This window comes from Lontra canadensis, unplaced genomic scaffold (assembly GCF_010015895.1).
Source record: "Lontra canadensis isolate GAN:19392208 unplaced genomic scaffold, GSC_riverotter_1.0 scaffold32, whole genome shotgun sequence".
Taxonomy (NCBI): domain Eukaryota; kingdom Metazoa; phylum Chordata; class Mammalia; order Carnivora; family Mustelidae; genus Lontra; species Lontra canadensis.
In genome coordinates this window covers 11,945,698-11,967,522 of record NW_022631026.1, presented here as the reverse complement: position 1 = coordinate 11,967,522, position 21,825 = coordinate 11,945,698, and the positions used below count along the sequence as shown (strand labels likewise).

The following is a 21,825-nucleotide window of genomic DNA, read 5'->3' as shown; positions in this document are numbered from 1 at the left end:
AAGCGCAGAGCGTAGATAATCATGATTTCCTGATGGGCCCTCTCTCACTGCTGGGAGCCAGGGACAGGCCCAGCTTCTCTGGGACACTGGAGCCTCTGCTGGGAGCACAGCAGGAAGCCTGGCCTTTAGATCCCGCTGTCTGAGAGAGAACCCAACAAGAGTAATCCTTCACGTCCTTGCAACAAGTCATAGTTTCCAAAGAACTTTCTCCTGCATTCAAGCTAAAACACTGGAAAAATAAGACAACTGCTAGTGTTTTGGCCAAGTAACTGAAGTCTAGTTCAGATGGACAAAACAGTGATGTGGGAGTTAGATAGGAGTTCATTTCTGGGTCTGCAGTCTCTTCTCTTTATGCTTCTATAGATCATTCTGGTTCTCTGAAACTGAGTTCCCTAGGCTTTTGGAAAAATGGAGTTACCGGTACCTCATGGGGACTTTTGAGGACAGATCAGGAAAATGTATCTGTCAGATTCATATGGTAGGCCTGGCAGATCTTATTTGCTTAATAAATGTGAGATCCCCTCCTGGGTTTTGGTTTTCCGCACAGAGGAGTGACTGTTCAACTATATAGTAGCCAGAAAAATCACATAATAAATGATACCCCTGGGAGGAGGGTCCATATCTGTCTGTTACTGTGTTTTCCTGAAACAAGGAGAAAGAGAGAAAGACAGAGAGACAGAGACAGAAACTGGCTGGGCACAAATCATTGAAAAACAAAGCCCATCCACTACTGTGCTCCTGGGGCCCAATGTTCCACGATAATATTTTTCTGATGGGAAATAGAGCAATCCCAACCACAGGCCTGTTTCACTCATTTAGCTCCCAGGGGCAAAACTATAAAAAACAGCAATCTGGAAAAAGTCCCACCTCCCTTTTTGAAAATCTGCTTAAAAAAAAAAAAAAAAAAGACTTTCCAACCAGGGTCAGTGACCACTTGTTTGAGAAGTCAGCCTGACCACGGAGCTACTTTTTAAAAAATTCCGAAGACCAGAGACTGAGAGACCTATTCCAATTTGAATTCTCCAAGTGGCCGAGTCCTTGAATGAGGCTCTTTGCTTCTAAGCCTCAGTTTCCCAAACTACAAAAAGAAAACATTGCACAAGTGGCGATTGCATCAGTTTCTTGTAGGCCTAGTCGTCTGTAATTCTGGTATTCTCTCTGCTCTCCTTAACACATGTATTCTCTCTAGAAGAGAACAGGAAATGGCCTCTCAAAGTAACATGACTTGCATTCCCTTTAACAGATTAACACTCACTTGACGAAGGAGAAACGACAGGACTCTAGGGGGCCACAGCCCTGGTTTGGGAGCCCAGACTTGCCATCAGCCTGGACGGGCGAACCTGAATCACAAGAGAGAGCTCTAGGTAAGAAACAAATGACTTGGGTTCCAGCAGACAGCACAGGGATAAGCAGCACAGCTGGTGGAGAGAATGTGGGATAGGTGGGCTTCCAGAACACTGGCAAGCGTGAAGGTCATTTCACCAGATTCGTCATCTTTGATTAGAAGTTGTGCCTCCTCTAATAATATACTGTAAGTTGGCTGATTGAATTTAAATTAAAAAAAAAAGAAAAAAAAGAAGTCATGCCTCCTAACACCACATACACATAAAAGGAGGAAAAACAAAACAAGACAAACAAACAAAAAAACCCAAAGATAAAGTTTTGAAGTGGTTAAAGGTTCCTGGGTTCTACACCTGCATTCTGAGTGGGAGCTGCTTTTATCCTGGTCTGGAGAATGTGAGGCATGAACTAGAATAGCTTAGAACCACAGGCAGCGGAGAGCAGACTGGAACTGTAGTTCTAGGATACTGGCCCAGGCAGAATTCATTGGGGATGAAGAATGCTCCGGGATCCATTCTGTCTCTCCCAGTCATGCAGATTTAGGTGAGCGGGAGATATCCTTCATTAGCAAACCCAGGACAGGATTTGGGTCTCGGGCAAGAGGTCTGGCTTGCATCACACTCGCTATAACAACTTTTGAGGCATTTTCTGTTTGTGCAGTTAGCATCCAAGACAACCGCACTGCTCCAGCAGCAGGTCGCCAGGCCTTACCTCCAACACATGGGTTCTTTGCTGTTCCTCCCTCCCTCCTTTGTCACCCCCTCCCCATTCACTATGGATACTTCTTATCTGCAAGGGCTGGGCCACACCTCCCTGAATTTCTTCATTGAACTTGGACCGGACATGAGCCGACACCCCTCCCAGATGACTAAAGATCTACCGAGGGGCTCAGCGCCCGGGGTGCTGGTGTTCTAGCACATTTCCTTAAGCTGGCCTACGGCACCCACCCTCGCAAGATCAGGAATCACAAAGGAGATGCCAATACCCTGAGGTGGCCTTGTACCTGTTCATCTCTCTCCAGTTGCTGGCCTTCCCTTCTGCTGTCCTCTATCCTAACACTCTTCCTCACATCTAAATGTCTTGAGTTCCCTTGAAAACTAGAAGCAGAAGCATTTCATACAGCTGAGCTCAGCAGAGAAGGTAAGACTGGATTTCTCGGGTGGTTTCCAGTCCCAGTTCCCAGGATCATTTTATCCTAGACTTGTTCCTGATACCACATGTTCATTCTTTGAGGGGGATAGGATTATCTGTTGCTCCCTTCCTTTCTTCCTCTTGTGGTTCCTTTTCCAAAGGTGGCCACCAGGCTACAGTATAAGTCAGAGGAAAGAGAAGAGCTTTTGGAATCAGACCTGATTTCAAACCTCAGTTGTGCTATTTATTAGTTCTGTGATTTTGCTGAAATCACGTTAAATTGGTGGGGTTCTGTCTCCCCACCAGTAAGATGGGGACCATATGCCCTATGTTGTACCCTTGTGATCAGAATCAAAGGAAATAATTTCTTCCTTAAAAAAAAAAAAAAAAGTTGGCTCCTTATCCTCCCCAATCTTATTTAGAACTACTTAAATATAGCTTTGGTCCCCCATCGGGTTCTGTTAGAACCTTGTGCCTTGTGTGTCTAGAAGTTTTAGGCACTCATTCACCCAGCCATCCATTCCACGGGTGTTGGGAGGGTGAAGAACATAGCAGGTGACATTCTTGGTCTTAGGGCTGCAGCACAGAACAAACCATAGTTCCTGTTCTCATGGGGCTTGCATTCTCATGGGATCGTGGGATGGCCAACAAGTAAACATATGTACAATATATCAGGCAGTGTTAAGTGTTATGGAAAAAAATAAAGCAGGAAAACATAAGTAAATAAAGCCAAGCCAGAGAGATGGAAAATGGGGAAACTGGGAACAGGATCCAAGGAAAAGCGTCCCTGCTTAGGCATTATTGTAGGACCCAAACAGAGTGAGGGAGTGAGGCTCGAAGGAACAAAGGCCTGAGGTGGGAATGTGCTTGGGCTTTAAGGGACGGCAAGCAGCCAGTAGGACTGGATCAAGAGGCGCGAGGGGACAGGGGAAGGAGGTGAAGGTAGAGAGAAGCAATCAGATCACGTAGGGCCTCATACGCACCTGTAGGGTCTTGGGCTTTTATGCTCTGGCTGGCTGGGGGCCTCAAACACCCACCAAGGGAGCCAAGTCCACATGGGGGCAGTTCAGACCTGTGAAGAGTCTTTTTTAAGAAAAGATGGATAGCCTGATGAGATTGGAGCATATGAGGCAAAGGGTCTAATTTTATTGACCCTAAATTTATTCTGATCTATCAAAAGCGGTTGGTTTTTAAAGGGCTTATTTTATACGCACTTCTTATAGAATCGTAAGATCAGAGTTTCCTCGGATGTTAAGTAGGTTCGTACGGATGGAGAGAATGAGGTAGTCGTCTGGGTGGATGTATACGCGGCCTTTTCTGTCGCCCTCGTGAATGGTAAGTGTTGGCCAGTGCGTGTGCAGCCTGAGTGTACACGTTGCTGGGACGTGGTTAGAGAGTGAGCCTTGTTTCTCACTGGAGAGTGGCTGGCAAAAGCCTATGCTGTTCTCGCGGGAGTGATGGAATTTAGGTCTTGATACATTTTCCTCCAGTCGGAAAGCAAATAGGTAATAGCCCCCTCTTAACCCTCTCCTAGTTGAAGGGGACAAAAGGAATGTTCTCTTTGGAAAGGACACAGTCGCTGGCCAGGGAATGCTGGAGTCCCTACCATGGGTCAGATGCTATGCTAGGCCTAGAAACTTCATCAAGATAAATGAAGCGTGCTCAGCCCTCCAAGGAGGTCATGTTCGTGACAATGACTGAGGATCCAGCAGTCACAGACTCAGATCGTGGGCAGGAGCCCCATGCACGAACAAAGTACAGAGAGGGAGGAGTGCCTGGGTAGGTCCGTTGGTTAAGCCTGTCTGACTTTGATTTCGACTCAGGTCATGATCTCGGGGTCATAGGACCAAGTCCTACGTCAGGCTCTGTGCTCAGCAGGGAGTCTGCTTAAGATTATCTCTCTCCCTCTGCCCCCATCCCCAGATAAATAAATAAATAAATAAATTTTGTTTTTGTTTTTGTTTTTGCTTTCTTTTTGTTTTTGTTTTTGTTTTTGTTTTTGTTTTTGTTAAAGTGCAGAAAGGGAGCATGTTCTCTGCCCAGGGAAGTCAGGGAAGACTTCCAGGAGGGGCCCAATGAGTTGGGCATTGAAGTGTGAGTAGGAGTTGGGAGCTGGGCAAGAGACACCCTCAGCACAGAATGGCACCGTATAAATACAGGCCAATGTTCGAGCGTCTGTGGCAGGGATGGAGAGGAAATAGCCAGAGTGAACAACACACAGTAATGCCTCCAGTCTGCTTTTGAGAACCCATTAGTAGCTGCCTCCTCAGCCTCCCACCTTGCTCCCAACAGTGACTAAAAATAATCAGATTCACTAATTTGAGTCGCTCTCTCCTCTGACCCCGTGGAGGTGTCAGTGAGCGGACTAGGCTGAGAGGGACCACGGAAAGAAGTGAAAAGAGGAGGAGGAGGAATCCATCCCCGCCTTCCAGGAACACTGATGTAATGGTGTAGCTCCCGCTGGCACTCTCTGGTAGCAAAATTCAGCTTTCCAGGAAACTAGGTCTGTTGCTTCCCCGTGAAAACTGCCAGAGAGGTTTAGAACTGTGTCAGTCTCTCTAGCTTCCTCTTAGGGGGGAAACTATATATATATATATATATATACCCAGACACACGTATATATGTGTACACTCTGTGTTTATACAGGTATGTGTGTACACATACACACTCAGGTATGTATTGCTTAAAATCTATGCTAACCTAACAGCCCAGCACGGAAGCCCTCCCGCCACACATGCCGGCTGGGAGAGGAATGGATGGGGTAGAAGTGGCCTTGCCCTCCTGCATGCTCTCTGGGTGTGCTGCGATCTGCGCACTTCCCAGCACCAGGGGTTCACACACACCCCAGGATGTCCACTGACAGAAGAGGACACTGAGACTCGACCACGGAGCAGCTTGTCCAAGGCCCACAACTACTAGGCGGTCAGGAGTCAGGCTGTCTATCAGTTGTCCCCTCGCCTGCTCCGCATGCTGTGCCACCCCTCTGATGGCACAGAGAGGAGCAGCAGAGAATCACCCTTGGACATGGGTTCCACCTAGAGCTCTGAAAGGCAGCACTAGGCAGAGCAGTGGCATCTCACCACAGAGTCCACTCCAGATCCCTGTGGTGTCAGCAAAGTCTCTACAGCTTGCCCTGCAGGCATCTTCCTACTTGCTTCCAGGGACGTGGAGCTCACTACTTGATAAAACAATAGGTTCTCATAGTGGGCACTAGGGACCTTTCCCTCCTTACAGAGCCATCTCTGAAACTAACCTTGTCCCATTTCTAGTAGGCTTACTCCCGAGTTTGTTTGTTGTTTGTTTGTTTGTTTGTTTTTTGTAAGCAATGTCTGCACTCAATGTGGGGCTCAAACTCATGACCTAAGATCAGGAGTAGCATACTATACTGACTAAGCCAGCCAGGCACTCCTTCATTCCTAGCAGGCTTAAACATCTCAACAGCAATCAGCTTAGGGAGTGACTGTTTGCTCAGTTTGGAGTCTCCGGGAGACACGGGCAGCCCCATGACGCACACTCCATCTCTGTTTCTCCTCCTGGAGAGCCAGGAGAATCAGCTGGGGCTTCCTCATCTCTTGCTTTTGGGGGCATCTGTGTGTTCATCCTGATGGGTTAGGCTGAGTGGAAGACAGAGCATATGGATTTCTTCTCTTCTCCCTCTAAGGTAATACCTCACCGTGAGCTTTCTCCGGCCCTCTTCACTCCACAACCCTGGCTTTCTCAGGGCAAGTAAGCATTTCCTTTGGACGCCCTTAACAGACAGAAGGTGAAGTTTGAAAAGAAGGGGAAGAAAGAGAAAAGGAAGGACAAAAAGGACGGCTGTGGCATCAGGGTTAACTCGCACTAGACCAGGCTGTGGTCCTAACTGACCATTTGACCTTGGACACCCCTTCCCTCCTCCATCATCACTACAAGGCAGTGGGGCTTGATGGTTCAGAGTTTTTCACTTCTGAACTTGACCCCAGAGAGAGTCCTTGAATGATGCTGGGTCTGCGCTCAGCCCTGCAGGACCCCGGTGTGGGGTGTGGGGTTCGCATCTGCCTCACCCCACCAGGAAGCACCTCTGGAAGGTGAGAAACTGGACCCCTCACCTGACAGGCCTCCATCCTCCGGGACCTCCGAACAGCCCAAGTGGTTCTCAGCCTGAAAGGGCTCGGCCTGCCGCCTCACCCCCACCCCGATGCCCTGAGCCCTGGTGCGGCCGCCACCCCTGTTTTGCTCCTCTTCCAGTTTTCCAGCTCCCTGCAGCCCCGTGCTCCTCCCCTCTGTTGAAAAGTAGGAGAATCAGTTTGGGGTGCTTGGCTTAGCCCTGAGGGTGAGCCTGCCTTTCTCTGGCACTTGGAAACTGCCGGTCCGGTGGTCCAGGATGGGGACTTCATCTGATCTGCAATCTGGTGTTAGGCCCAGGCTGCAAATGGGAAGTAGTGATCTGGGAGAGATTTGTTACTGCGGAAAGCAGGCTCAGGACGTGTCTCCTCCACAGAGCTCACTCCCCAGCATGCCACCTGGCTCTTCTCCGGACCATGCGGCCCGTCCAGGGAGAAGGGGAACAGGGAAACCCAACATTCTGCTTCCATTGCCATCTCATGGGATTCCTGGAGCCTGGAAATGTGATGCCATCTGCAAAGGCACCTGTCCCGAGTTTTGGGGAATGACGTGGTACTGTGCATTCGGCGAGGACCACAGGCGAGGTTTGGCTCAGGAACGTGGAGTCGCTTTATGGTTCGGAGCTCAGACGGGAGCCACGCCGTCTGGGTCAGAAGCCTCTTGGCCTTCCCGCTAGCTGCTGAGTTCGGTCAGTGACCACATCTCCCCTCCAGCAGTTTCCTTGTCTTTAGAGTGAGAAAGTCAATGGCACCTGCCATTCGGGGTTGCTGTGCTGGTTCGAGGAGCTAGTCTAGGTGTCTGTTCCGAGTGGTGCCGGGCACATGGCAAGCACATATTAGCTGGTTTTATTTTGATCTGAAGGCTTCGTTGAATATTGTATTAAAAGTAAGTTTTGGGGATGCACTATGGTTTCCAACACTGAAGAGCTACTTATTAAGCGTCTTCCGAGTGTAGATCTGGTCCTAAAGGAAGGCATTTCGGAGCCAAAGTCAGCAACAGTGTTGAGCAGTGTGGCCTCAGACGTGGGGCACCGTGTGGCCATCAGAACATATGAGGAGACTGGAGGCAGCAGGAGAGAGCTCTGAGCCCCAAGGCTGCTCAGGCCACACGGGTGGTTCCAAGTGGGCGTGGTGGTCAGGAGGGATGGAGGCAGGATGTTGGAGGCAGATGTCGGGTGGTGAGGAGGAGAAGGAACTCCACCACGGGGGTGATGGAGGGATGAGGGAGTCATTGGGAACGGGAGGTGGGGAACAGCTCCAGAGAGAGGGATTGCTTGGGAGCGCTTGTGGGTGTTGGTATGGGTGGGCCTGAGAGCACCCGGTGGGCTTCCCGCCACTTCGTCCAGCTCCATGTCGGGGTGGGGGGAAGCAGAGGGCTCCGGATGTGCCATGGAAGCCCCACCGCGCAGGCAGGACTGGAGCGGGCCCGCTGGGCCGCAGTGAGAGAGCACAGGCCCCTCTGTGTGTGCCAGGAGCCCCGGGCCGGGCCTCCTCTCCTTGAAGGGCCGACAAAGACTCGCTTGTTCTCCCCTGACATCAGAGCTCGCCCTCAGGACTTCTCTGTTCTTCTGGGGCAAGATCTCACAGAGTGATAATGGCCTGAAAGGGAAGGGCGGGAGCCAGGGAAGATGGCTCAGGCGTCGCCATGCCAACACGCTCCCCGGCAGAGGGCAGGGAGGTGGCGCTGGCCACGTGTGCCTGTGCCCCTCGGGGGTCCTGCCGGGGCCAGTGCTGAGCTGCCGAGTGGCTGGTCTGAACCCCCCGGGGGGAAGTCACTGGGCACGGTTCTGAGGTGCCAGCCACGTGGGCAGTAATGGACCAAATATTGGGGGGCCAGATTAAGTATCGCTGCATACACCAAGTTGATTTCTGTTTTTTGTTTTCTTCTTAAATAAGCAAGTGTTTCATTTAAACACCCGGGTTTTCTATTTTAACAAACACTTATATAGAGTTTTACCTTCGAAATTTCATAAAAACTTACTGTTTAGGGGCTCCTGGGTGGCTCAGCCAGTTAAGCATCCGACTCTTGCTTCTGGCTCAGGTAATGATCTCAGGATCGTGGGATCGAGCCCTGCATCAGGCTCTGTGCTCAGAGGGGACCCTGCTTGAGATTGTCTCTCTCCCTCTGCCCTTAGCCCTGCTTGTGTGCTCACACTCTCTCTCTCTCCCTCAAATAAATAAATAAATACTTTTTTAAAAATTAAAAAGAAAAGCTTACTCTTTAGAGGAATCTGTAAGATCAGCTGGTCTAGATGCTGCTTGATCTTTTTTTTTTTTTTACATGAAGAGAGTGAGGCGGGGGGAAGTAGGAGGCAGTGTGAACACAGTGGAGAGAATAAAACCTTCCCACTATGCAGTCCCAGGCTCCAGGATCAGGATCCTGTGTATAGAGCACTTAGGCCAAGACCTGGCCCACAGCGGGGCTCGGCCAACGCTGTCCCCGATTATGCTGGGAACTTCCACGTGTGCCAAGCGGGATCAATAAATGAAACGCTCATAAAACAAAATACATGTTAAATCAGTACAGGAGAAACTTCTGATTTCCTTCGTCCTACAACAGCAGCTTGCTTTTGAGCTACAGGGTGAAAAGGGGATTTGACATTGGAACTTCCAGTCCTTAGTCTAGGGCGGGGCTTCTCCAGGGTATGGCCGAGGCCGCCGGCTGGTCGGGGACGGTAAGCTGGTGTCTCTCCAGTCTCTCCCAGGTGCTTCCCACACTCCACTGGGCACCACAGGACTGGAGTCATTTCATTTAGCGGGCTTCTCAGCCGGTGCCAACCCCAGGGCAGCCTCAGACTTCGTATTGGCATAAAAATTTGTCATCTTCAAGTGGGACTAAGATGCAACCGAAACCCTATCAAGCGTCTGCGGGGCGGCGAGCCCCAGAGCAGATGGAGAGCAGAGCTCTCAAGCGCCGTCATTTGTGGCCACGGACACCAGCCCGGGAAACCCAGCTGCAGGGTCAAGTTGAAATCAGGATAGGGTGTGGTTGAGTCATCAAGAGTGGGGCTGGCCCTGAACGTAAACCTGGAGATAAACTCGGTGAGTTTGTTTGTTTGGTTTAACTGTGGTTTTGGTGGATCCATCCAAACAGGGAAGTCCTTCGGCGATTTTGCTGGGGTCTGTGTGTATTATGGATTTCCTGCAAGAGCATCCTCTCTCTGTGAATGCAACTTTGTCCGTTGGTGTAAAAACAGCCTCACACTGGGGTACGTCGGGACCATCACTAAGGGAGGATCTCCCGCTGTCCTAATTTACACTTCCAGAGGGTTTTCCAGGTGTGCCAAAGTAAACTAGAGAAACTCATTTTGATGAGCTTGGGATAGAATTTCAGCCTTCCCCTCCACCCCCCTCCATTTTTTCATTCTCTTGCATTCCAGCTGGAGTCAAGGTGATTCAGCCACAAGCCATGTTTCTCTTGGAGGAAAACGTGACTTGGGAGATTAGGGAGAGCAGATGGGGAGGCTGATTACTTACCCAAAAGGTGGAATCTATTGATTTTATTTCCCCCAATTGCCATGGCTCCCCTGTTGGCAGCCTGGTTAAGATCAGTGCTTTGGAAATGACCTTGAACGGGAATTAAGTGAGTTATAGTATTAAGTAAGCATTGGGTCGTACAGCTGCGAATCTGAACACTTGTTACTACGAAGAGGACAGGAATAAAGTTTAGAAAATATCCAGGACTTTGAACTCAATCCTGCTGAGTTGTCCTTCTTAGAACTTCTGACTTTATACGAAGGCCCTACCCTGACCTGGTCTGGCAATTCTAACGTGGGCCAAGAATGCCTCTTAGTGGAGAGCCTGGTAACTGCAGGCTCTTGCTTTTGCCAGAAGAAAAGCTCCAAGAAAAGCTCCGTGTGAGCAGAAGACATCACTTTCACAATTCTTTAAACTAAACAAGGTACCTGCTTTTGAAGGGCATCATGAGAATCAGATGAGATAATTTATGGGTAAGCTTAAAACAGCATGGAGTGCGGGAGTATCATTGACTGATCATTGATTGTGACTGTGGTCATCTGACCATGAGGATTTGGGGAAGCAGGGGATGACCCAAGTGGTCTTTGGAGCCCCCAGGATTTCAGTTTCAGAGCCCTCTGTGTGGGCGGTGACCTGTGGTAGGAAAGGTGACCAAAGCGGCCCCTTGTCCCCTGAGCCGGGACTCCTCCTGCCAACCCACCTGCTGGGGGGTGCGTTCTCACTGGGCAAGAATTTTGAGTCAAGGAAGCTTCCATGGGGGAGCCTGGGTGGCTCAGTCAGTGAGCGTCTGGCTGTCGATCTTGGCTCACGTCATGATCTCAGGGTCCTGAGGTCCAGCCCCATGTCGGGCTCCACGCAGAGCAGAGAGTCAGCTTAAGATTCTCTCTCCCTCTGCCCTTCCCCCGGCTCACTCTCTCTCTCCCTCTCTCTCTCTCTCAAAATAAATAAATAAATAAAATCTTTAAAAAACAAAGAGGCATCCACAAATGGGAATCACAGCCCTGAGACGTATTATTTTGTCATTTCTGTCCCTGACCTTGGGTTTTTCCCAGCTGGACCCCTGCAGCCTATTGGCAGGGCCCAAGGCAGGGCCAGTCACAGGCTTCTCTTTGTGAGAATGAGTCGCAGGCTATCTCAGAGCCTGCCACCTGTCTTCAGTTCACTCGTGCATCCCTGAGGCTGTAGTTTGCCTTTCAGATGACTCAAATTTTCTTTCTTTCAATTTTCAAGCATAGCATGAGATCCCTGTCTGCTTCTCTATATGCCAGAAACTAGTATCTTTATTAAACTAGGTGAAAGGGGGAAACACATTTCTTCTCTCCCTCCCTCCTTCCCTCCCTTCTTTCTTCCCTTCTTCCTTCCTTTCTCCTTTCCCTTCTTCTTTCATCCCTCCCTCTCACTCTTTCTCCCTCTCCTGCCTGCCTATCCTCTTTCCTTCCCTCTTTCTCTTTTTAAGTAAATTGCTGGGACTCAGGAGATCTTGGATACCGATTTTGGCATTCATGCCATCACTTCTTCACTCTTTTTTTTTTTTTTTTTCATTCATTAGCAAACACATATTCCCCGAGCGGCCTGCTGTGGATTCAAGCATAAGTCTTGGCTCCTGTCCTGGAGGTTTTCACCTTCTAGGAAGAGAGGCAGACAGGTAAGCAGGAATGACTAGAATGTGCAGGGGTGGCATGTGAGGGCTCCTGGGGTCTGATGAGAAGCAGAGGGCAGGGGACATGGCCCCCACCCAGGACAGGCCCCTGACCAGTGGAGGATGGAAGTCTACTTGGCAGGGAAGTACCTTGAGAACAGGAGTAAATGCTTGTAGCAAAACCAGTCCCACTACTTCATCATGAACAGAAGACTGGGGTCTGTCTGCCCAGGGATCGCAAAGCTGAGCATGTGACAGTTGTCATTCCCAAGATCCCTCATGGCCATTCCCGCCAAGAATGTGTGATCTCAACAGTGAGGGACCTGGGCTTGGCTTCCATCCAGCTCCTTGGTCTCACCAATAGCCAGATGTCCACTGAGAGCTTCTCCCTCCAGACTCCAACGCTTCCTTCTACATGAGAACTTTCCAGCTTATTCCGACCCAGATGAGTCACCTCTCCTCCTGCTCCCTTTTTCCAGAACACAAACCACAGTCCTCCCTAGAACATCCCATCCTTTATGGTGGGCTTTGAACATGGCTTCTTGCCCTCACTGAACTGTGCTTTGCAGCGACCAAGTCTTACCGAGCATGGGTCTCTAAAATAAGCAAATGTTCATGTACTTCTTCCTTAGACCATTCACCAACTTTCTATACTCTCTGAAGGACTCGGCTAGGTATTGAGGATATTAGGGTCCTCGGAAGGAAGAGGTCATTTAAACTCGGGAGCAAGTGGCCTGGGTGAGCAGAGGTGCTGGAAATCTTTGGCGATGGGGCATCAGCTTAATTATATTGAATATAAATTGATAGGTAGCCCAACAGAACCAGTAGAGTATTGCCAACTAAACAAAATCTTTGGCTAAAATAGTACTTTCTAGAAATTTTGAAAAAGCTTATTACGTATTCCAATGAAATGCTGCCATTTCTTGGGCAATGTAACTAAACTTCCAAAGCCTTGGGATCTGTGTTAAGATCACTGCTTTGTCATGATGTGGTTTTTGTTGTTGTTGTTGTTTTGTTGTTGTTGTTGTTGTTTGAAATTTAAAAGCCAAAAGACAAAGCTTTGGTGTTTGCAAATTATCACCAACGTAGGGCCCTGATGTCACAATTGTACTATTATTACAGTTGCCACGAGAGCTGATTTGGGCTTCTCGGGCTGGGACATGGCAGATCTTCAGTTGCTTCTCAAATTCCAAAGGAAAGGGGTCAGAATAAGAGAATGTTCTATTAGATCTTTGGAGACACAGAAGAGAGGACACCAGGCTGTCTGAGCATGGCTTCACAGAGCTACTTTGGGGCCACTTTGTTGTAGATAAGAAAATCATTTGTAGTTTGCACACCCACACATTTAATGACATTTGCTCCCTCCAACGTGCTCAAGGACTTCAGACCATGGAGTCATATCAGTATTCCGCCAGATTCTGGAATCATTGCTGTTTTTCACAGGCTAATTCTCTAGCACTCCCTAATGGCAGCATTAGGACGTGGCCAATTCACGTACAGCATGGGGCATTCGAAAGTGCTGGGGTTCTGTCGCCACTGTCCTTGCCAAAGAATGTGAAATCCAAATGGCTTCGAGGAGCAAGACTGGGGCGGCTTTTGCAGAAAGTGCTGTCAGTGCGGAATGCTGTGAGTGACATGGAAAGTGCATCCCCCGTTCTAATTAACTTAGCTCATGATCTGCCATTAGGTTGCCTGGACGCATATTTGAAAATTGTTGCACATTTTTACTGTATAAAATCCTAGGACGCTGGGACAGGGCGGACATCCCAGTTCATTGGGCCAGTCCTTGCGGGCAACAGATGATAAGGATGAGGCTCAGAGCCGGGAAATGACCTTCCCCAAGGTTCTGCAGCAAATGAGTGGCTAAAATGAGATCAGGATGCAGAGCCCATGGCTCTCTGTGCACTTGATGTCATTACAGAGGCATTATGGTCAATGGCATGTCCTGTGCCCTTGAGGCCTTGGGTGACACGATAACCATTGGACCTCTCCAAGGTGTCAAGCTGCATGTCTGCCCAGGAATGTCCTTACTCCAGCTCTCTGGTTGCAATGTTCCTGTATCATCAGTCCTCAGCTGAGTTTTCTGACCTTCTCTCCCTGCCTCCCCTCCCCTCCAAAATGCTTTCTGTTTTACAGCCTCATACTGTTCCTCATTAGGACCTTGCTCATTGGCCAGCCATTTCCCCATCCCCTGCAGTGACCACTTCTCCCTCATTCTTATGCAAATGACCTGACAGCCTCTCTTCCCTAGGGATATGGAGGAAAAAACATAGCTTTTGTTGACAGAGAAGCTCCATGGGCTCATGGGAGTTCTGTTCATGAATGAATGACCATGTGTGGCGTTCCTACTATGTGTCAGGCCCTAGTCTAGGAGTTGAAGGTACATATGTCAATGGTAATAGAGATTTAAAGGAAAAATAAAGACAGTGACTAGGGTTGGGGGGAGGTTTGTGGTGAGGTGAGATGAAATCCTATTTTGGACTGCGTGGTTAGGTTGGGCTCCACTGAAAAATTAACCCTGAACAGAGGCCTAGAGAAAAAACATGTAGATGTATTAGAGGAAAGCATTCTAGGTAGAAGGACTAGCAAGTGCAAAGGTCCTGTGGCAGAAAGACATGTGGTAAGTTCAAAAATGAAAAGGTGAGGAGGCAGAGGTGGCTGAAGCAGAGTGAAAGAGGGGAGGTTGCAGGAGATGAACCACGTTGAGATACCATCACAGAGGTACTTGTGGACTATGATAAGGATCTTTAACCTTACTCCAAGTAAAGTAGGACACTGCTAAAAGGATTTAAGCAGAGTGACACGATGCAACTTTAAAACATCATTACAGCTGCCAGACAGGCAATTAACCAAGTGATTGCGAGCGGGCAAGAGCAGAGCTGGGAAATCTGTTTAAGGGGTGACTCTGATACTCTGGGGAAGAGGTGATGGCTTGTGGCTTGGTCTAGTGCACTGGAGATGACGGGTGTGAGACGCAACTGGATTCAAGGTACATCTTCAAAGTATATCTGATGGGATTTGTTAGCTTGGTTATGGGGTATGAGAGAAGGAGAGACGTCTAGGATAACACCAGCCTTTTCGGACTGAGCGTCTGGACTGAGCATCTGAATTGGCCCTGGCTGAGCTGGGGAAGACTGGCGCAGGGCTGGTGTAATGTTGGGTGTGTTCAGTTTCAGCTGTTTATTAGAGTCAAGTCGTCAATTAGATACAAGTCGGGAGTTCAAGCAAGAGGATCAAAGCGACAGGTACAAATTTGGAAGCCGTCAGCCTCCATCTCTAAGATGGTATAGAAAACCCTCACGGATATCTGTAACTGTGCGGAAAGTGGAATTCTTCATCATGGCCCGGAGGACAGAACTAGGGAGGACAGAACTAAGAACAGTGGCTGGTACAATAAAAAGAACAAGAGTGATAGTGAGTTATGGCAGCTATCGTTCATACATCTGGCTGCTTAGCTATGGCTGTCTCATTATTTCCAACAGCCACCCTTGAAGAGGTTGGAATAATCTCTGTTTTACTCATATTGAAACTCTGACTCAGGGAGGTTATAAATGTTGTTAAGCAACATTGATTAAGACCACCCAGCTCATATGCTGGCCGAGCTGGGATTCAACCCAACTCCATGTTGCCATTGCTATGCAGAGCATCAGTCGGGAAGCAGATCACAGCTCAGCTGAAGGAGTTCAAGGATGGCTGCTTCTGCCGACAGGGCACATGATGTAAAGTGGGTGGGGGGGTGCAGTTTGAAAAAAGCATCAGAGATGAGACATAAGACAGAGTCACACTTCCACTCTAAATGCCGGCTACAGTTTAAAGCAACGACATTACCAGGAGGCGCTTGTTGATTTCCTTTCCTAGTCCCAGAGGCAGGGACTAGGAGGCAGGTGTGCAATGGCCATCGGCAGGCACCCCGCCCTGCTGTCCTCTAGGGTAGGCCAAGCCACAGGCAAATGAGTGCTGTGGACTCCATCTAGGAGAGTAGGATCTGACTTGTCCAAGGTCTGAAGCTAACACAGGGTACCGTAGAGATCTGAACTAGGCTCTCCAGACCCCCAAGCTCCTGCCTGGTGCACTGCAAGACTTAGAAGGGAAAGGGGAGAAGAGGCTGGGATCTTGAGAGCACCATCAGCCGAGCATCCCTGGCATGCAGTTCCCGACATGGCCAGCAGAGGGGGCCACGCGCCCGGGTTTCTCCAGCCCACTGCCCGAAGCCATGTTGAATGAGCGAATGTCTGCTGCAGACTATGAGATCTAAATGTCTCCTTGGCAGGAAATCCTCGAGGAGCACTGCGGGGTTGTGCAAACAGCCTTACAATGTCCGCTTGTGTGTGTGCACTCGGCTTCGCCTGCGTAGCCCACAATGCTCTGTTTTTTTTGGATAATGGGCCTCTGTGGACCCATACGCCTTGTCATGCAAAGGGAGGGACCTGTATTTGTCATAAATGGGCTCTTGTGTGATTAATAGCCAGGCAATGAGCGCGCAGCAGCCGTGCAGCACCCGGCTTCACGTCCTCATGGAGGCGGTGATCTGAGTGGGCTTTCTTCTTGCCCAGAAACAGCAGCGCAGTATTTATTGCTAAAAGGGAAATGACTTGTTTGCATTGTGGCTGCAGTTTCTGCTCTGCACGACAGGAGGTGCAGGAAAGGAGTATCTCTTGTCAGGGGCGGGCTGCGGGCTGGATACCCCTCCAGCTACCTAATCCACCTAATCGGCATTACCTTCATTTCCTCAATAGCAACCTGGCAAAGGAAGTGTTATGATTTGCATTTTACAGATGAGGAAAACTCCGATTCAGAAGAGTAGAAGGACTTGCCCAAGGTGTCCAGAACACATGGCATTCCCACCAAATGACTCTCTCCTTTTCAGTGTGGTCCACGATCCACACATGTGAAGATGCCTGCTTTGTCCTATATACTTGTGCCTATACACTGAAATCGGTGATTTTAAAGTAGATGAGGAATTTCCATTCCCAGGCTTTGGTGTGTTTATAGTACCTCCTGGAATTACATGAGAAAAAAAAAAAAGTGGGTCTGTGGATGTGTGCATTTCCCTGAGAAGGCTGACTTCCATCAGATTCTTGAAGTCATCTGCGATAGTAAAACAAAAGAGGCAGGCACCCAGAGATATTTCTATTTTGGGAAATGCTTCTTTTTCTCTGACCTCTTCCTCGTACCCATGACTATTTTCTCTGTTGAGTGGATTCCCAGCTGACATCTCAGTGCTGTTCCTATGCCGTGACTGCTCGTCTCATTCTTCCGATCCATGTCAGTCGACCTAAGGGAAGGGGGCTGTGTGCTGTGCGGGACCTGCGTTTGGTGCCCCGTGGGGAGGAGGAGGGAGGATGGATTGAAATGGGTGACATTCTGAGAATGAAGAAGACCTAGCCCTTGAAAGAACTCACAGCAAGGAGGGTGGCTTCTTCAGCCTGGGAGTCAGGTAGGAGATTTCTGGGAGGACACACTATTTGATTTGGATCTTGAAAGACAGACAGAACATCTCCAGGCAGAAGAGAGGGGAAGGGCATTCCAGGCAAAGGGAATAACATAAGCAAAGCGGGGGGCGGACAACAAGAAGGAGTCCAGAGCTGTTGGCACTGTCCGTATTCTGGTGCCACCAAAGTACATAGCGTTCAAAGAGCTGAAACTTGAAAGGGAGTTTTGGGTCACATATTATGGCCCTCAGTAGCATGTTTAAAAAAATTGTACTCCTCTTAATTTGACAGCCAGCTTGGAAAGCATGGATGCTAAAACGCACCATCCTTCCCCCCAGCTAACCCCATGTCCCGCGCAGCCGTGGAGTCTGCCGCAGGAAGCGCCTGGCTTGGATGCCACATCTCCCAGTGCTCAGCAAACCCTCCCTACTCACCTCTCCCTTCCCTGCCTAGGCTGATGGCCCTCGTCACTTGCTTGGGAGTTCAAGCCAGGGATTTATTTGGAAACATTAGTTTAGGGACACCTGGATGGCTCCGTTGAACATCTGCCTTCAGCTCAGGTCATGATCCCGGGTCCTGGGATCGAGCCCCGCAGAGCGTTCCTTCCTCAGTGGGCAGCCTGCTTCTCTCTCTGCCTGCTGCTCCCTGTGCTTGTGAGTGCTCCCTCCCTCTCTCTCTCTCTCTGATGAATAAATAAATTCTAAAAAATCATTAAAAAATGTTGATTTGGTCTGCTAGGGACAATACTTTGAAATCAAGCCGATGGCTGGCTTCAGAAACTGGAAACCAAAGCAGAACCACTCCTGTCTGTGAGGTTTCAAGGGAGGTTTTCAGGCCTTTCACTGCCCTTCATGCTTGAGATGGAATGGGGCATGACAACCTCCCTTGGCTTCAAATTCTTCAGGTTTTTAGTATGCCAAATGGCTTTTGTTGGTCTTTTTGACACTTACCTAATTTCTTACTTTCCAGCCGCCCCCACCCCCAAATAAATTTGATCTGGGAAGTAATACCCCTAATGCTTTAACATGCCAATTCCAAATCTCCTTCAGTATACAGATGGGTCCCAGTTTAAGAAAACTTGACAACTGAAAATCTAGACTTACACATGAAGTTAACCCACAACCCTGGGGTGGGTGGGATTCTCCAGGCGGCTTTCACTTCCCAGAAGAATTTCTTCCAATATCACCCCTGTCTGTGTCAACCTGCTACGACATATTTCACCTGCTGACAGCGAACTGTGGAGGCAGAGAAACTTCAAGCACAAATGTTGTGGGACACAGCTGCCATGGAATGAAAACCAGGCAGAGACAAGGGGAAATCCTTTTTTTTTTTTTAATGTTATATTATAAGGTAACAGACATGGAAGAGAATTAACCCACCAGCATCCATTTTGCACGTGGCATTTCCTGTGACAAGCTCGGAGACGAGAGTCCGTGATCTGAGGTGCTTGAGGTATCTGGTGCTGCATTAGTGGGGGTGCGGGGGTGGGAGTGGGGATGGTGACTGGAGGCGATAAGGAGATAGTGGCAAGCAGGAGGCATGGAGAGGGGCGGATCTCGGGGAGATGTGGAAGTGACGTGGACAGTCTGGGATAGAGAATGGATCTGGGGAGTGTAGTGGGTACAGAAATCTCAGATGACACTCGGGTTTCCGGCTAATACAATTGGTTGAATGACGATGCCTTTCACTGAATAAGGGAAGGGAGGGATATTTGCGGCAGATATTAAAACCCAAACCCAAATCTCTGTGCTTTCAGGAAATTCACTTAGATTTGCAGGCCTGGAGGTGAGGAGGAAGGGTGAGTTTGGGGCGAGGGTTTGAGAAATCTTCGGAAGTCTTTCAGGCAAAAATTGGGAGTCCGGAGGGTGTCCCCTGGGAGGGCTGGAAAGGTGTGAAGAAAGACAGCTGGAGACAGACATTTGAAGGTTAGATGGAGGAGGTGGAAACTTAAGAAGGAACACTGAGGGAGGGGAGAGGAGCAGAGACCGGGGAGCAGAGTCGGGGAGGCGGGTTTGACCCAGAGCGCGTCCAGCATGACCTCTCAGCAGCTCGTCCCTGAGAGGAAGGGGGGCTGGTTGCTTGTTGAGCTGCTTTCCCGAAAGGGAATTCTGGAAAAAGGAGATTTATAATCCAAGAGGACGGACAGTGTTTAAATCACTGATGGTCTGGACAGCCCAAATTTTAAGTAACTTCTTGGTGTTTCCTTTCAGTATCTAAGCTGAGGCCATCCCAGAGAAGTTGAATAAATTAACCACCAGACAAAAGACATTTCCAAGACTAGCGGTTAGGTCCCCAGGCTGCTGGCTCCGCAAGGGGTCACTTTCCCTTTGAAATTAGGCAGAACTGGCCTGGGTGGGCTGAGACTCCTCCTCTGTCAGGGGCAGGTTGACCAACCCATTTGCTCATAACCATGTTCTTGATTTCACAAGTAGAAGGGACCAAACTCACTAAGGACTTCCCAGCGGTGGGCTGGTCCAGAGTAAAGCCCAGTCGGATTGTTTCCATCTTCACAAACATCTGAAATTGGGGGACATTTTGACTTTCACTCCTTAAAAAAGAATCAGATTTTTCCCTCATTTCTTGGAGGCTTTTCGCTGCTTTAATATTGATGTTTATGGGGAAATTAGCTATGATGAGGTTAATAGTTTATTTTAGAAAACTGAGCTCAGATATTGAAAGGGCTATTTTAAACCTGCACTTTATCATTCTGTTCCATAATGGTCTCTCTCTCTCTCTATATATATATATATTTTTTTTTTTTTTTGAGAATTCTCACGAATTGTCTTACGACTGGACTCTTGCAGTTTGAATTCCATGGGGAATGCCAAGCCCTTTTGAGGGACACCATGGTATTAATGATCGATGAGAATATTCAAGGCATATTCCCATTTGAGTGCCATTACTTGTAGTGTTAAAACGTTTTGAAAACACATTTTAGCCATTAACTCATTTTTATTGTCAGATGAAAGTGCTTTAATAGACTCACTCTACTTCAGTTTTCCTCCTTCATCTCAGAATGAACTCATCTGTTGGATTCTTGGCAACCCATTCGGCAACACAACAGACAACCTTATGACTCCGTTACACAAGTGGCAGATGGAGAAGGGAAGTCCAACCCAGCCCACTTATCTAAAATCGCTAACCTGGTTTAGCAAATTCCAGCTCCCAGAATTTATAAGCTGAGCTATTTCATTCCATTGGTGCATATCCCCCTCTCCCCCCAGCAAAACAGGTGCTTATTTTGTTCAAGCAATGTGTCTTTATTTTAGTCGAGAGGTATTTTTTTTCAGGTTGAAAGGTAGATTGTTTTACTAGCCCTCCTAAATTCACAGATAGTCCCAGAAACAGTCATAAAGTCGGAGATGACCTGCTCTTCTCCATTCTGCTGGGCAAATCTTGGAGCACTGTTGTAGTTAGAAGGTAAGACTTTGGATAAAGGCTGGTAGCAGGATCCAGGGAGAGGCACTGGCCTGAGAGCAGAGACCAGGCTCCCCCTGGGGCTCTGTTACTGAGTCCGGGCAAGTAACTGACTGGGTTAGCAGTTCCGAGATTTTTGAATTTCATAAACCAGTAAAATTTCCAAATAAACTTTGGGGATTTAGGATGTAACTCTCACCGTTGTTTTGTAAAATAAATAAAAACACTGCTACATGAAAATGTTTGAATAGCTTTAGTTTTCGGCAAGGCTCATGACATAGCCTTTATTTTTCTTATTTTGCTTTAGACTAATTGATGTTTTGGAACCACTGGGCAGAGCAGTTAAGGATGGCTTACTATGGGGACGCCTGGGTGACTCAGGGGGTTGAGCCTCTGCCTTCGGCTCAGGTCATGATCTCAGGGTCCTGGGATCAAGTAACACATCGGGCTCTCTGCTCAGCAGGGAGCCTGCTTCCTCCTCTCTCTCTCTCTGCCTGCCTCTCTGCCAACTCGTGATCTCTCTCTATCAAATAAATAAATAAAATCTTAAAAAAAAAAAAAGGATGGCTTACTACGTTTTAGTGTTAACTGTGGGCCAGGAACTGTGCTAAGTGCGGGGGGATACAGTAAGGTATAAAACAGCCCTGCCCAAGACCTGACCTTGAGAGAGGTAAGGGAGAAAGCATGCAGTCAGGGTCCAGGCTGATAAGCACTTTGACATAGTAGCACAGCATGGTGGGTGAGCAGAGAGGCAGAGCTCATTCAGGGGAGGGGATTTTGTTTTACCAGAGTGGGGTCAAAGAGTAGGGAGGAGTCAGGGGGCTCCTTCTGCACACCCTGGTTTCCAAACTCATACTTCAAAGGGAATTCCAGGGAGGCACTTGCCAAAACTAGTGCTTAGAGGTCACGTGGAATTGGATTCCAGACCCTGCTCTGCCACTGTGGGCTTGAGCAAGTTTCTAAATCTCTAAGATTCTTTCTTTATCTCTGAAATTGAGAGAATAACTGTTCTTACCTCATATGGTTGTTGTAAAAATCAAGATGTGCTAATACATCATCACTATGGCCTGCAAAGCATTAAAAAATATTAGTTGTCATTACAGTTGGAAGCAAAAGGAGAAGCATGTGCAAGGGCCCTGAGGCAATCAAGAGCAGGGCTCCTTTAGAGAAGCACAGGGTGTGTGGGGGGGAATGTAGGGTCCTTGGAGAGGGAGGAAGACAGGGAACAGAGGCGATGAGCAGAGGCCAGAGACCTGGTTCTTCTGTGCCCAGCACGTGTATCTGG

General features: G+C 48.6%; 1 protein-coding gene and 1 long non-coding RNA gene across 4 annotated transcripts in view; both read left to right on the top strand.

The window, feature by feature from the left end:
* Positions 1–1,321, top strand: part of LOC116873185 — a 45,427-nt gene extending 44,106 nt beyond the window's left edge. The window contains exon 3 of the long non-coding RNA XR_004383758.1: positions 1,244–1,321. This is a non-coding gene — a long non-coding RNA (uncharacterized LOC116873185). The remainder of the gene's footprint in view (positions 1–1,243) is intronic.
* CYRIA (CYFIP related Rac1 interactor A) overlaps positions 1,317–21,825 on the top strand; it is a 55,853-nt gene continuing 35,344 nt past the window's right edge. Inside the window, exons 1-2 of one of the 3 annotated variants that reach the window (XM_032866876.1) lie at positions 1,317–1,364; positions 11,602–11,697. The gene's annotated coding sequence lies outside the window, so the exon portion shown is untranslated. The remainder of the gene's footprint in view (positions 1,365–11,601; positions 11,698–21,825) is intronic. The other 2 variants (XM_032866877.1, XM_032866878.1) reach the window with 2 other exon arrangements.